An 11,428-nucleotide genomic window follows, 5' to 3' on the forward strand; every position below is an offset into this window, starting at 1 on the left:
GGTGACTATTGTAAATGAGCTTGCTTTCTTGATTTCTTTTTCTGCTACTTTGTTATTGGAGTATGTGGAGGATTCATAAAGGAAACGTACCTCACAGGGCCTGGTTTTCCAAAGCCTTGCAGTTTCAAATATTGACCTTGTGGAGGACAGGAAATTTTCCTCAGGCTATAAAGTCTCTGGTTTAAGATAAATATTTGTGGCACAGCATGGTTGCTGGCTCATGGACAGACTAGTTACTGATTGATATGAAAAGATACTAAGAAATTGCTGTAAGAAGGGAATGTTTGCTAAGATCAAGCTTTTGTTGGTGGACTACTTAATTGCCTTAATGGAATGTCATCTGACTTGTTTCTCTGAAAGTTACCAGCCTATATTGTTAAATTATAACCCCATCTATGTTCTCTTCCTGTAACTTCCTGGTCTGGAGAATAAATGCAGGAAGAGAACCCCAATTCGTGGTTAATTTCCCAAGGAAGTAATGCCTCTCACTTGAGGGTTCCAGGGGAAATTAACCACCTTGGGGTCTCTCACTGCTCAGAAGAAATCGGCTTTGAGTAATCCTTTGTGGCTCCATTAACCAGGGGAAGTGGGGTGACAAATCCATGGGGGGCAAAGCAACAGGAGTATCAAAAAGCAACTGATTTTTGGTTGTTGATTATGTATCCTGCAACTTTACTGAAATTGTTTATCAGCTCTAAGAATTTTTTGGTAGAGTCTTTAGAGATTTCTGCATATAGGATCATGTCATCTGTAAACAGAGACAGTTTGACTTCATCTTTTCCAGTCTGGATACCCTTTAGTTCTTTCTCTTGCCTAATTGCTTTGGCTAGTACTTCTAATACTGCGTTACATAAGAGTGGTGAGAATGGGCATCCTTGTCTTCTTCCAGAATGATATTGGCAATGTGTTTGCCATATATGGCCTTTTTTGTGTGTTATAATACTTTCCTTCTATACCTAATTTGCTAAGAATATTTATCATGAAAGGATGTTGAATTTTGTCAGATATTTTTTCTTCATCTATTGAGATAAACATATGGTTTTTGTCCTTGATTTTGTTAAATTTTTAGATTAGAGTTCTACAAACCCTGAAAGGAAGAGTGGAGTCCAAACTTTGGGCAGGATGGAACTGGAGAGGACAAATATTGCCATGATTTGGGATAGCTAGGAAACTTTGTGATATCATTGTTTAATGTGACCTAAATATCTTTTGCTTTTCTTCATTAGTTCCTCTTATTCAGTCATTACCTATGCTTTCGATGCTTATTCTATGCAAAGTGATTCCTTACGGTCTGCACTTAACCAACCTCTCCCACCCCCATTTGAAATTCTGACACTTTGGGCCAATGTCTCTTCTTGAGTAAATAATTCATCTCTTGATATTTGCTTAAAGTGACACAAATTATCAAAATTCTCCCCATCTCAATAGACGAATCCCATGTTGCCACCTAATGTCCATTAATTGTGGCTTTATTTCAGTGTCTCTGGAAGTCTCCCTAGCTCAGGGGATCTCTACATCTTTTCATATGTGCATATGTAAAATCACCATGGCATACTTTGTATGTCTTCTCTTCCATAAGAAATTCATACTGGGTTATGATTTATACTCTAAGTTCACAGAGCATTAACTATATCCATTTAGCTTCTTAATTTATTGTAATGGATTGTAAATTATAAACATGTATAATTCTTTGGTATTCCTTTTGAAAAAAGTTTTTACTTCAATATATATTCAATAATTACTAATCTCGTTACAACTTTCATTTTCTTCTTTGTTACTATCATGAATGAAGTAGAAAATTGTCTTAATCTGCCTATGTATATATGTTTAGTGATAAGTAGGAAGAAATTCTTAGAGAGAATTAAAATACAGGCCTAGATAAAGTTGTTTAAATTGCAAAGTCCATATTTGCCATAAGGATATATTAACATAAATATATATAATTTCATGCAACTTGATAACAGCTATGGTTTTTTACTGTACAGGAACAAAGCTCTAGTAAGATTTGCTCGTCTTGAAGTTTTATGAGACATGTAACTGTCTTATATTTTTGCTTGGATGTTAAAGTGATTTACTACCATATCAAGCTGCATATTATTCTAACCCATTTGTGTCTGACATTTCAGACTGATGATTGAGAATCATGAGTTCAATTGAGCTGACTTTTCAACAGACCTTTTGATTTCAAGACTAGAATTCAATGTGGTTATAAGACCTAATCTTTAAGGATCTAGACATCTGTCTGCATAGGCTTAGGATGTTCTAAACTTTATTCCTGAATTCTAAAATTAATGATGCAAAAACAAGATGTACTCTTATTTGGATACCTTTTAAATATAATGACGATAGCAGTAGTACTAGTAGCCATGGTAGTAGTAGTAGAAGTAATATTGATAATTAAAAAAATGATATATGTAGAATACTTTCTTTGCCAGGTCGAAACGCATTATGTTAATTATCTTACTTAACCCACATAATAACCCTATGAGGAGATATTGTAATGACCATCACTTTAGTTTTTAAAAAAGCAGCATTTGAAGTAATTTGCTTAGGGCACACAGTTAGTAAATGACTGTTCAATACTCCATTCAAGTTTTATCAATTTTGATATTGAGCTCTCAAAAACATCTTTTTTATTATGGTAAGACCATTTAATATGAGATCTACCTTCCTAAAAAATGTTAAAGTTATGGTATATGCCTTGGGTTGAATGGTCCCCCAAAACTTAATCCCCATTGTAACTGTTGAGGGTGGGAAATCCTATTATGGTAATTGAAAGGTGGGGCCTTGAAGAAGTGATTAGATTGTAAGACCATGCCATGGTGAATGGAGTAATAATGGTGGTCAGGGGCATGGTTGTGAGGGCTTTAGACAGGGAGCACAAGGAGTCTCTTTTTCTATCTCTGCTTCCACCATCTTGCAATGTGAGATCCCAGGGCCACCGTCACCACCATTAGATGTGTTCCTTGGACTTTGGACTTCCCAGCCTCAGAAACCATAAGGAATAAATTTTGTTTTCTTTATAAATCGCCTAGTTCCAGGTATTTTGTTATAAGCAACATATATGGACTAATACAGTACATATCATTAACTATAGATATGATCTTTTTACAGCAGATCTCTAGAACTTATCTGGCATAACTGAAAATTTTTACCTGTTGAATAGCAATTTTCCATTTCCCCCTCCCCAGCCCCTGGCAGCCATTATTCTATGCTCTGTTTCCATGAGTTTGACTGTTTTAGTAACTTATAAAAATGTAACCATGCAGTGTTTGTCCTTTTGTACTGGTTTATTTCATTTAGCATAATGTTCTAAAGGTTTATCCATGATGTTGCATGTGGCAGGATCACCTTTCTTAAGGCTGAATATTATTCCATTGTATGTATATACCACATTTTCTTTACCCATTTATCTGTTGATGGACACTTAGGTTGTTTCAATACCTTAGCTATTGTGAATAATGCTGCAATGAACATGAGAGTGCAGATACCTCTTTGAGATCCTGATTTAAGTTCTTTGGGATATTTACCCAGAAGTGCAATTGATGGATCAAATGGTAGTTCTGTTTTTAATTTTTTGAGAAATCTTCATATTGTTTTTCATAGCAGTTGCACCATTTTACATTCCTACCAACAGTGTACAATGGTTCTAATTTCTCCACATCCTTGCCAACCCCTACTATCTTTTGCTATTTTGATAATAGCCAGCCTAAGAGGTGCTAGGTGATATTTCACTGTGGTTTTGATTTGCATTTCCCTGATATTTCATGATTTTTAGCATCTTTTCACATACCTGTTCGGCCCTTTGTATGTCTTTTCTGGAGAAATGTCTGTCCAAGTCTTTTGCTCATTTTTGAATCAGGTTATTTGTTTTTTTGCTATTGAGCTGTGTGAGTTCCTTATATAATTTGTATATTAACCCTTATTAGCTATACAGTTTGAAAATATTTTCCCACTTGGCAGGTTGCTTTTCACTTTGTCAATCGTTTACTTTGCTGTGCAGAATCTTTTTGATTTGATGTAGTCCCACTTGTCTAGTTTTTGCTTTTGTCGACTGCTTTTGGTGTCATATCCAAAAATAATTGCCAAGAGCAATGTCATGAAGTATTTCCCTATGTTTTATTTCAAGGAGTTTTATATTTTCAGGTCACAAATTTAAGTCTTTAAAATGTATATTGAGTTGATGTTTGTGTGTGGTGTAAGATGAGGGTCCGATTTTATTCTTTTGCATGTGGTTTGCTAATTTTCCTGACATCATTTGTTGAAGAGACTGTCTTTCCCCACTGTGTATTTTTAGCAACCTTGTTGAAAATTAGTTCCTCTTATTCAGTCATTACCTATGTTTTGGATGCTTGGGTTTATTTCTAAATAGGATCTCTATTTTGTTCCATTGGTCTATATATGTCTCTATTCAAGTATTATACTGTTTTAATTATTACAGCTTTGGAACATGTATTGAAATCAGGAAGTGTGATACATCTAAATTTGTTCTTCTTTCTCAAGACTGTTTTGGCTGTTCAGGGTCCTTTCAGAAATGTCTTCTTTATTTATAGTATATTCTTATTTAGGAGTTTGAAGAATGTGAGCAAAATAAAGAAGATATAAGCAATCTCTTTTAATTTTAATTACATTAATTCTAACAGGCAATGTTTACATCAGTTAATCAATAAAGGTTTATTGTGCCTTGGCAACTGCCTGCTAAATACTTGAAATATGAAGTTTAATAAGATAAAAATTGCTTTAGAAGGAATTATTTTCAATTAATTATTTTCAATTAAGCAAATCACTAAACACTACTTAAAATAGCATTACTTAAATGCTATTTAAACTTAAATAACAATTAAAAAGAGTTGTTATAATATTCTGGTTTGGACGTTAAAATATGAATTCAGAAAAAGGAATGCTCCATTTCAGAAATTAAATTTAAAAAAGAGTTAGGCTTGTATGAAAGTTCTTAATGGTAGATAAAATGGTTGAACCTCAACAGCAAATTGCAGTGATTAGAAAACAATGTTGAGAGTTATGGAAATTGCAAACAACAAAAATTAGTTGGTTATATGGACATGGAAGGAATCTTGGAGGAATATAACATGAAGTTTTGGAATTGATAAGTGTAAAGAAAGATGAAACTGAACATATTAGATAAGGTCAAACTTCAGAAACACTTTAAAATCTGAGAGAAAATATTGGAACTGATAGAAATTCCAACAGAGGAAAAGTCTGAAATGAGTGAGAGGCTAAAAATAAATTTTGATTTCAGTTCTAAATAATATCAATAAGAAAGAAAGACCATTTAAAAATAACTACTTTGGATTCACATTTTAGCTCAGGAATATAAACAAGACTGGAAAAGACAAAACACAAACATGTATGTAATTTATTAATACTATATTTCTGTGAATCAAAGATACTTTGCATACTTTTGCATATTTTGGGGAGAGAGTGTTATATTGTTAACAAATGACAAAATATGTGGTAGCAATTAAGTAATAAAAATGAATAAATTAGTGATACAAGAACATGAATGAATCTTTAGAAGATTATTCTGAGCAATGAAGGCAGTTAAATAAAAGCACATATTGTATGATTCAATTTATATGAAGTTCTAGAATAGGAAAAATCAATATATGGTGATAGAAATGAAAAAAAAAACAGTGGTTGTCTGTGGAGAGAGTGGAGGTAGACTAGAAAGAGTAGCTAGAGAAATTTTTTAATGATTGAAATACTCTATGTCTTCTCAGGGGTATGTGTGCAACATGTATGTATGCATTTGTCAAAATTTGTTGAAATGTACATTTAAGAACTGCATGTCTCTTTGTATTTAAATTATACAAAATAAAGTCATTATTAATTTCTAGGAACTCTATTTGATACTTTATATGTTTAGTTATTTAATTTCAACTCTTGCATGCAGCTTTCTGGGAAAGAAACTATTATAATTTCTATTTAACAAAGGAAAAGATAGAAGTTGAAAGTGGTGTCCAGGCAGAGTTGTAATCCAGAATGAGCTGCTTGCTGGAAATGAAATGTTAATCACCCTCCACTCTATTTTATTTTTGTCTTCTGTGAGACACAAGTTAATTGCAATTATATCGGTGAAAGTATTATACTGTGTGAAGGTGATTTCAGAAAACAGAATATTGTTATATAATTATGTATCAGAATCATCAAATAAGTTTAAATTCAAAGTTAAAATAATGAGCACTAAAGTATAATTGAGTGGAGAGTCATTAAGATAAATAAAATTATCCAGTAGGAATAAATTTATTTACAAGAAAAAACTTGGTAATTATGTTTAGTTTGTGACTGAGTACCTTGCTAAATATGCTAAAAATGGATTTATTAGAGAGGGAAAAAAGTCAAGGAATATGTCTTGTTCAATTTTTTTGTGGCAATAACAGAATAAAAATAATAAAAACAATAAATAACAAATTAAGTAATAATGAAAATAATAATAAATATTAAAATAAAATATATAATGTATAACAAAACACATATATTATTTTATATTATAATATGATAAATATATTAATAATTAATAATAAATAAATAATTACAATATAATATTTATGATGTATTAATTGTAAAATCTATTATTTATAAAATACTAAAATAAAAATAATAGAAATAAACATAGTGGTAAAATTCAGAAATACAAATATTCAGACGTCTCTGTGAATATAAAGGCATATGATGGAAATATTATGTAAGGACTCAGAGAAATAGACATTTAAGCCTTGAAAGCAAGTGAGCCGAGATGCCAGGTGCCATTCAATCTTTATTAAAGGAAAATAATCTGCCAGGCTGTGCTGAAAGTGAGGAACAGCCCAGAGCTGCACTCAAAAGGGAAGACAGCAGCAAACCTATGGTGGTGGGAGCTTGCATTGGTATGTTGGCATCAAGAAATGGGTGATGTAATTCTGGGGTGGGGATTGAATTAGGTCATGTGGATGGAGCATTCTCTGCATGCAGAAATGCCAAAAGTTTCATTTTCTCCAAAACCATGAGGCTTCTTGTAAAAGAGAATGGGGAGGGGAGGTGAGGAAGTGGACAGCACCATTTTGTGCTTGGCCTTGTTTAAAATGGCACTGGTTATGCTGCAGACCTATTATTCCTGACTTTTTAAGTAGAGGGAAAAAAGGAAAAAGGGCAGTGGTCTCATTCTTCTGAAGCTACTTCCTGCAGAGAGGAAAAATCCGGCAGAAAAAAATCAGGCCAAACAAAAACAACATGTTGGTTTCTTGTGGGGAAGACACATTCTTTCGGAGAAGGGTCACTGATTCTGAGGGGCTTATATCCTCCTTGCAGGAACAAATCGGCGACCTTTTGGTTGGTGAAAGCCTATATACATTTCTGCAATAAATTACAGAAACACCAAAAGAGACAGGGACCAAAAAGTAGGATGAGGCACAGTTAGGGGTCCTAGTAGGGGCATAAGCCAGGGTATCCAAGTGTTCAGTGAAATGATTTAAGTTGTTTTGGATCACCCTGGACTCATTTAAGTAATAACAGCATTCCTCCCCCAAGAAGAGGCAGGTGCCTCCCTTCTTGGCTATAAGGAAGTCAAGGGCCCAACGGTTCTGTAAAGTGACTGTCATGAGTAAGGTGACCTGTCACTAGAGGGAGAAGATGTTGTCTATACTTAGCTCTTCTGAGACTTTTTGATAGAATTGAGAGGCAGTAGGAAGGTCTGCTATGTCAGTCCACATTGCAGGAAGGGTCCCTGCCCCAATTAGAAGGTACAATTAGTGCCCTATGGGAGCATGGGCACTTCCGGAGAGGGAGGGCAGAAGTTAATACCAGTTCCATCTCCACCCCTCCATCTGTCTGGACGGTGATGTCGTGATGTCGGGATATGCCTAAGGAATATGGAAGAAATCGCGTTAGGGGTCAGACAACAGGATAACGTAGTTTTACAAAGGAAATATATTCCGGTTTTAGGGCATGGATGAGGAGGGAGTAAGTGAGTCATAGCATTTGGTCGTGTTAGTAAGGCAGAGTGTGGGCAGACCCCGCACAACACTGACTGTCCCCACTGAGGTGGGATTAGAGGAAAGTGAAAAGACATTTGTGGAAACATTGCGGGCTGCATCGACAGGGAGGGGGTGACCATAAAGTGTTTCTTGTGAAGTGGCAGACAGATGAGTCACTTGGGGACCAATCTGATTCACTGAGGACTGCATCATCCTTGTGGAACTGGAACCTCCATGTTCCAGGTAAGGGGGAGCATTGAGATAGGAGGAAAATTATGGGATGGATGCAAAAGGTTAGGGAGCCAAAAGAATTTAAAGGGCACATTGCCACAATGAAATTGCTAGGAAGCATCCTACTGACAGGAGGTAAAGGAGTGCCAGGAGAAATCTTCCTATGATGTTACACTCTTTGGGGGCAGCACTGGCTAATCCTATAGCAAGTACTAGAACAGGTAGTATAACAAAAGGTTAGGGACACAGGATGGCATATACTTATCATGTCCCACAATGGCAAACCTGTGATAGCAGGTCGGGACCAGTCTTGGAGTAGCGCTTGTGTGAAGGATGTGAAGTGGGCCTGCAAGAGTGAGAGGATAATCTCCGGGGGAAAGATCATTCTTTTTCTGGGATTGGGGGAAGAGTGGAGGTCCTGGAGATTTTCAATTTTGTGGGTCCTAAAATGGATGAAGTGTAAGGAGATGTTGGGTTGGGGGTTGAGCAGAGGGACCCCTCTGGCTTGGTGTTAACAGACTTTTGGGGTAAAGTCTCAGGTGCTAGTTTTACCAAGGATAAGTGATGCCAAGGGACCTTTCTTAGTACTTTTACTGCTATGGGGGTGGGTGAGAAATACTGTATAAGGCCCTTCCCAGCATGGTTAGAGGGGCTTTGGGATTTGGGTTTTAATATGTACTTCCTGTCCCAGGCTCAGTTTAAAGTCTGAGAGGGTGGTGGGGAAAGGATGAGGTAATAGATGGTTGGCCTGATCCCTAAGAAGATCCCTAATGAGCGAAAGAGTAGGGAGATACTGGCCTAAAGGTGATGAGCTAGAAGAGAGAGATGTGAGGGTGAAGGGTGTACCGTACATTAGCTCAAGGGGGCTGTGACCTGTAGACTTGCAGGGGGCAGCCCATAGGCAAGTGAGTGCTAAAGGAAGAAGTTAGGACCAAGGGAGGTAAAGTTTCATGGACAGCTTGGTAAGGTGTGTTTTTATGAGGTGATTGGGGCAAGCCAAAACGAGGGATGATTTCTGAGGTGAGAGCATGCTTTACTGCTGTAGCATCTCTGAAATGCAGGGAAAAGCCTCAAACCAACCTGAAAATGTATCTACCAAGGTTAGAAGATAGCATGTACTTTTGTGGGGAGACATGTGAGTAAAGTCAATTTGCCAATCCTGGCCAGGAGTGTATCCTCTGGCCTGGTGGGTGGGAAAGATTTGGAGCAATGAGTACACAAATGACAATTTTGAGTGATTTGTTTTAGTAACTTGGCCATGTGGGGAGAGTAATATAAGGGCTGAGGCTGTAGTAGGGATTCATATCCTATATGAACTGAATCATGGAAATCTAAAAGAATTTGCTCAGCTTGTGTGGTAGGGAGGACATAGCAACTGGAGAGAGTATACCAGTTGTCCTTTCTCTGTGCTCTCAACTCTTGGAGGTGTTGTATTTCGGTAAGGGCGTAGGGGCCATGAGAAGGACCTGAGCAGGAGAGGAAGGGTGGTGGCTGGGTGATTGAGCAGCCTGTTTTGTGGTGAGATCCACCAGTTTGTTTCCGTGGGCTTTGGGGTTGTTGGAGGTTTAGTGTCCTCTTCAGTGTATAACCCCAACCTCTTTTGGGAGCTGTGTAGCCTCAATAGTTTGTGTTAGATTTACTATGGCATAACCCACATGGGGGTGGGCATGGAGGTGGCGCTCCCATCTATGAACTGTGTAATGGGATGCGGGGAGATGCGTGGAAAGGGATTGACAAAGAGGTCTAAAGCCTCCATGCAATTGTGTTCTAAGGGTCGTGAGTGTTCTGGGATGACAGTGGCTGGATTTAAGGGAGAGTGAGGTTTAAAGTAGAACTGGGAATTTTCAATGAAAGTAAGGTGAATAAGTTGTAGGTGGGAAGAAGAGACAATTGACTTCGCCTTATGGCTGAGAAGGTCTTGACTGTTGTCCAAAAGTTGGTTTAGAGCTTTCTTGTGCTAAAATGGCAGCTGCTGCCAAGGCCCATAAAAAGGGGGCCCATTCTCAAGCTGTGGTGTCTAGTTGTTTAGAGAGGTATGCAACAGGTGAGAAAATATCTCCTGCCTCTTGTTCCAAGACCCCAAGTGCCAATCCTTGGGTTTTGATGATGTATAGGATAAAAAGATGAGATAGATTTGAGAGAGATAGAGTGGGGGTGTGAGGAGAGTGGCTTTTAATTGCTGAAAGGGAGAATGAATGGCTTTGTGGGATCTAAGGGAATGGCAGGATCCCCTTTGGCTGCCTCATAAAGTGGTTTTGCTAGCTGCCAAAGTTGGGGATCCACATGCAGAGATATCCTGCCAGCCCCAGGAAAGAGAGAATGTCACTCTTTGTGGTAGGAATAGGGAGTTCAGAAACTAGACTTTTGCGATCCACAATTATTTCTCTGGTGTTGGGGGTGAGGTGGACTCCTGAGTAGGTGACTGAAGGAGAAGAAATTTGTGCCTTGCTGGGGGACACTCGACATCCCCTGGAGGCCAGGAAATTAAGGAGGCAACAGTGTGGGCCTGTGAATCCTCATAGGAGAGGCTACAAAGGAGGAGGTCATCCACATATTGTATTAAAGTGCTAGAGGTTGAGGAAGTTCAGATAAGCCCTGAGCTAAGGCCTAGTTGGAAAAATGGGGGCTATTCTGAAACCCCTGAGATAGTACTGTCCAGGTGAGTTGTTGGGAATGATGCATGTTAGGATTAGTCCTGTACTAAATGGTATGAGCTGTTAGGCTTTATAACCAGAAGGATGGGTGTATTAAAAGGCGAGTGGGTAGGCTATGAGAGATGAGAAGAAAGGAGTTTGTGCACAACGGGTTTTAAGCCTATCAGGTGTTTTTTAGTGATGCGTACTGTGGGACATCAGGGAACAAAGAGGGGTTCTACAATTTAACAAGGATAGGGGAATGGTGCATAGCAATGAAGGGAGAAGAAGAGTCCTGTACTGGGGATTAAGCTTGTCTGAGGGGGAGGGGAATGTGGAAGCCTCAGGGGCAGGTCTGGGCAGCCTGTAACAGGAGTATTGTAGCTGGAGTTAAAGTGTTTAGGGTAAGGGTGGCTTTGACTTTGAAAGGATGTCCTATCCCAGTAAGGGGTTTGGGCATTGAGGTGTTATTAAAAATTTGTGTGAATTGGGTGTGATGTAGGGTGCAGGAAAGGGGTTGAATGATTCATGGGCAATATTCTGATCCTGTGACCCCTACTATTGTGAAAGAGGATGGGGTTATTGGTCCTG

The sequence above is a fragment of the Galeopterus variegatus genome, unplaced genomic scaffold (assembly GCF_000696425.1).
Source record: "Galeopterus variegatus unplaced genomic scaffold, G_variegatus-3.0.2 Scaffold1467, whole genome shotgun sequence".
NCBI classification, from domain to species: Eukaryota; Metazoa; Chordata; class Mammalia; order Dermoptera; family Cynocephalidae; genus Galeopterus; species Galeopterus variegatus.